This window comes from Andrographis paniculata, unplaced genomic scaffold (assembly GCF_009805555.1).
Source record: "Andrographis paniculata isolate CXL003 unplaced genomic scaffold, ASM980555v1 Contig126END, whole genome shotgun sequence".
Taxonomy (NCBI): domain Eukaryota; kingdom Viridiplantae; phylum Streptophyta; class Magnoliopsida; order Lamiales; family Acanthaceae; genus Andrographis; species Andrographis paniculata.
In genome coordinates, this window is record NW_026137398.1 from 27501 (window position 1) to 32500 (window position 5000).

Consider the following 5000-nt stretch of genomic DNA (forward strand, 5'->3'; position numbering starts at 1 on the left):
AGCATTTTATCACATCAGCAACAGCTCGCCTTCTTTCCACACTGCTGCACCCTGTGGTAGGACGTGCCCTGTAAGAAGGAAAGTTAGAAAGGTAACCGCTTTCGTAGCAGCTCTTACCCTATCTGCTCTTGGTCTTCTAACCGGTGTATTTCCTCATCATAAGAGTTCTCAGGGCTAGGGCTGTCATCCCGGTGGCCTATCTGTTGGAAAAATCTGAGCTGTGAACGTAGGAACTATTGGCAATAAGCGTTGGTAGAGTTCTTGTTTCCGGTGTAGATGTTATCAACTCGGTAAGGCGAAGAGCAAGGCCAAATCCCGGGCAGCTGTAAAAGATTAGTGTTCGGAATGTAGCCAATGGGCAAGTTTTTTTTATAGATAGTGGGCAAAGCACCCACTCATATTAGTACTACCGGAAAACAAATCAGTCTCGGAGGTTCAATAGAATTCCCTTCTTCGGGTGGCAAGCCAGGAGCATACTTTCTCTAAATCAAATGGTTATTTGATATTTCAAAGTTCAAAGCTAAGTGCTCACCAAGCCTTAGGAGAAAAATGGATCTTTGCATCTAGGGTTATGGCTTTTGCTTTAATAAGTGAGATCTCACTCGTGCCTCTTTTCTTCCCCTCGGGATTGATGTCCTAAATGCCTTTTCCTTTATTAGGTTTCTTTTTTTTGTTCGGATTAGCCAATCAAATCAAGCTATAGAACTTCCTGAACCAGATAGTGTGACGGCGTAACTTCTTGCTATCTATCAATTCCCAGAGTTTAGTTCAAAAGGGTGATCTAGGATTTGCTATTTCCTCTAAAGCTAGAACAGCGGAGAACTATTCCAACTACCCTGCTGCTAAAATCCTTCTTTCCTCGATTCCTATGAGGGCCAGATAGACTTTTATCTGTATTTTCATCGAGGTGAGGGATAGCTCGACAACAGCCCAAGTTATGCTTTCAAAAAGAATGGAATTGAGTTCTCCCTTTACAGCTCCCATGAATAGAAAAGGAGGCTTGTGCCACTAAGACTAAGGAAGAGAAGGGGTTGCCGCTTATTCTTGTGACGGGACAAATGCCCAATTAATTAAATCAAAGTCAAGCTGAAACCTCTAAAGCCAGGGAAAGAAATTCCTTCTGTAGTATAGCTGGAGGAAAGCAATCCAAATCAAATCAGTACTGTAGCAGTCCGCTTTCAAGCTGTTGGTTAGCTATTATACAATTTTTATAAGCTATGCTTATTAAAGAAGTTTCCTTAATAGTTTGACGATACAGGGACAGAGACTTTTAGGGATTATTTCAATCTTCCCTTAATTAAGGGATTTAGATAACATCCGGTCGGGAAAGAGCCACTACTTGGTTCAATAATGAATTGAAGGAAAATTATATCCCTCTTCGACATCAGATTCTTATCCTCTTTTCCGGGGGAAATGATGTCTTATTCTCTACGGCCCAAGGAAAAAAGTGGTCTGCTTTATTTTTTCTTATTTCAGCAAGGGGTGTCGCTTTCGTTTTCAATAAGGACGTTTAGTAGGAGGTACTTGCCCTTAGAACCATAAAAGAACCATAAACATTTGCGAATCCGGCCCTCTTTCGTTCGTCGTGATTGCTTTGATTGCTCTGAAAACACCCCCTCTCACTCAGGGGTAGCGATCAGATCTTCCTGCTTCAGCGGGCGATTCTTACCAACATTCCACTTTGAATGCTGTTTTCTTTCGCTTTGTTTTGGCTTCCATCCCTGAGCTTTAGCCCTTGCTTTCTTACGAAGAAGAGGCTTTCTCAGATCATATGGGGGAATAAGACTCAACAACCGGTCGTTCAAGTTCAAGAAGCAAACCTAGAAAAAGGGAAAAGTAAAAGACTTGGAGAAATAAATAAACTTTGAATTTTGGCCAAAACAAAGAAAAAGATTTCGTGGGGGTGGCGCTGGAGTCAGATCAATCCGACGCGGGATCTATAGGCTCCGAATATCCAGTTTAGGATCCCCTTCTATAAGGGGACTGGAACGGGCGAAGCCATTGGATTGATTAGCCCAATTGGGCGAACAGGAATGTGGTCGTCTAGATCGTACCTGCGGAAAGATTAGGTGGACCCCTATACATTCATTGATTATACCGAAACCAATAGAGCGTTACAAGGAATTTTTGGCCTAATGATAATGACAAGAGTTTCAAGTATGGGTGAAACCATAGGTGAAAGATAGCCTACACAAGCTAGGCCTAACACAAGGCCCCATATAGATTCAGCTTAGGGGTTTATGAGAGATTGATTGATGGACCTAAGCTAAACTTATATATAAGATTGAACCTAAACCAAAGCCTATAGACTGAATTAGGAGAGCAGAGGCAAGACCAGGAAAGCAAGCTATATCGAAGCCCAATGCCAAGCAAAGCCCTAGACTACAAGTTAAGAAATTGGGTGAAACTAAGCCCAACATAGGTTGTCCACCAAAAAGGTGAAGTTCCCGTGATTGAAGGTTTATGGATATCCTCCCCTAAGACGAGAGGGTTGGGCTTAGAACAAGACCCATCGGTGGATAAGATCACATCTTCATAACAAAAGGTGTACACGTTCGGCCTAACTCAAGGTAATGGGCCAAACCTAACGAGTCCAAACAAATTGGATCTTATTGTATGACAAAACCACAGATTGGGCTTAATATTCAAGGCCCAGAAAAGATGGGTTGAATCCAGAAAGCCTTACCGCTCTTATTCCGCAGCCTTTAGCACATAGCAGTCGACGCAGAAGAGAGCAGCCCTACAAAATAGTAAAACTTCCTTCCTGTGATGTTAGTATTCGTATTACATACACTGATGTAAGTGGAATCAATCACCTAAATGACATGATGAAACTGCCAGTGAGATTAGGAGCTTCCTGAGAAGAGTAAGTTTCATCATCCAATTCGCGCTCGCTCTAAAAAATAGATAACCTATGCGAAATCATTTATAAAATGGGTATATCAACCCAGGATAAAATCAATTCTAGTTTATAAATGCTTTGAATCAATATTCATTGGAGGTTATCATGGTGTATACACTTGGTAGTGTCGTAAATAGTGTACAATCAGAGTTTCCTGCTGTTCGCCTATCTACTCTGGTTGAGCATCTTGATTCCCTCATTAGAACGCATGCTCGTTTTCCGAACGATCGCTGCCCACTCTGCAACGAGACCTCAAGGTGCCAGCTGCATCGTAACACAAGTCCTCCCACCAGGCCACAATTCATTCGACGGTCTGAACTCTTGACACCATACCCTTTGGTTTGGCATCAATGTTTTCTCAATGAGCTAGAACATCCGAATGCCAAGTTCCAATCAGCCAGCATCATTCCTGTTCCGCTTTAGCTTATCAAGCTCTGCACTGACACCACGCCCTCGGTATAAACATTTTCCGAGGTGATGGCAACTCGGTATGCGGAAGGATCATCACATCCAATAACTAATACCTTTCGTTGCCTGACAGTGAAGGTCTGTTCTGTTGTTGAAGCGTGAGGGAACGTCGAAGCTCGAGGCAAGTTGTGCCATGGAAATCAAGATTTCCTTGCTCGTCTTTTCCAGCCAGTTCGGTTTGCCTACTTCAATAAGTTACCAGAAGGGCTTCTCCCAACTCAACGTTAGCAAGGAAGTTCCAATTTACTTAGTAATGACGTCTGGAGGAATTGATTTGAGCTTTCAGCTAGCTTGACCCTCTTTATAAAGCGGAGTGAGAGTCATCATCCTATGAAGCATCAAAAGAAGTCAAAGGCAGAAGAATAAACATAGACTGAATACGCTGAAATAGAAGCATAAGCGTAAGAGGAGAAGTAGGACTGTCTTTCCAGATCCACCGAGATGAGATATGCCTTGCCTGCAGGCGAGATTGAAATCTTAATGCAATAACCAAACACAAGTAAGTAGTTCGTCAGCCATTAATCAAAAATACGTTATTCTATTTTCATGTTTCGAATTGCCTGATCGCCCGATCGTGATGAACCTTTGGGCATCGGGTAATCCTAATAACAGCATAGTCATGCCATAATAGAATCGCGGAAAGCCTGAAATAGTTTGTCATTTGTCAAAGGTACGTAGTTGCTCGAACAAAGTGAGAGGCCCTTGATTCACTCACAATTCTTGGAAGAAGTGGCCCAGCCCCAAATCCCATTTCATTGAAAAAGCCCTATCGGTCAAATGAATCAGACAGTGACTTGGAGTCCAGTCTCGAGAGATAGCACCATTGAGTCGTCAAGCCAGCTTCTCCCAATTCTTTATGGGACAATGAAATTCAATACTAATAAAAAAACGAATAAAAAAGGTAAGCCCGCCGCTGATCCCGCTTGACCTTTGCCTACCGTGAAAGAAGAGTCCCCTCACGATAGGCCCTCCCTCATTTTTTTCTATCAACCGAAGAACGGGACTCTAGATAAAGAAGGGTTGCTGGTGCTGAAGGCTTTCACCAACTTGAAAACTCGAAAATGAAAACAACATCGGATTCACTTACTATAGTTGGCTCAGTCATCAAGCAAAGCGGATTCAGAAACGCCCCGGACATATAAAAGCAAGCAGGAAAGGTTCTAAACACTCGAAGCCGTGCTTTTGCAGAAGAGGTGAGAACTCGGCCAAAAGCTCTTCATCAGTAAGCTGCCTCTTTGGTTGGCGGGCAGGGCTCGACTTGCTTTCTGGGTTCCCCTTCCTTCACCTATGGAGCTACTTTGTTCCAGTCACTCAGCGTAATACCTTAAGTGTGCTCCTAGCTGCCTAAGTGAGTTTGCTTCCCTTTGCAAACTTGTATGCGGGTGGGCTCGCTCCCGTATATCCCTTCGCCAACTCTTGGGGCGTGATCGGTTGTTGCCCCGTCGCTAGCTCAAACGGACTCCCTAAGGTTAGGCCAATAGAAAGAACGTTCGATTAAAGCTTGGGTACGATGAATACCTGGGTGGCCGGCCCACTTCGAGTCATGGCACTCCTTCATCACTTCCCTTCGTAAGTTGTCCCATCGCGGGACGTACATCCGATCACCCGTCGTGGAGTTATAGGCGTATGG

General features: G+C 43.7%; 1 protein-coding gene and 1 pseudogene across 1 annotated transcript in view; both read right to left on the reverse strand.

Annotated features, from left to right (window-relative positions):
• The window catches only part of LOC127251521 (cytochrome c oxidase subunit 3-like), a 4729-nt pseudogene extending 4178 nt beyond the window's left edge, over nucleotides 1-551 (reverse strand).
• A 4393-nt stretch (nucleotides 552-4944) lies between these two features.
• The window catches only part of LOC127251541 (cytochrome c oxidase subunit 3-like), a 3262-nt gene continuing 3206 nt past the window's right edge, over nucleotides 4945-5000 (reverse strand). The window contains 1 exon segment of the mRNA XM_051275275.1: nucleotides 4945-5000. This exon segment is cut by the window's right edge and continues 1923 nt beyond it. The gene's annotated coding sequence lies outside the window, so the exon portion shown is untranslated.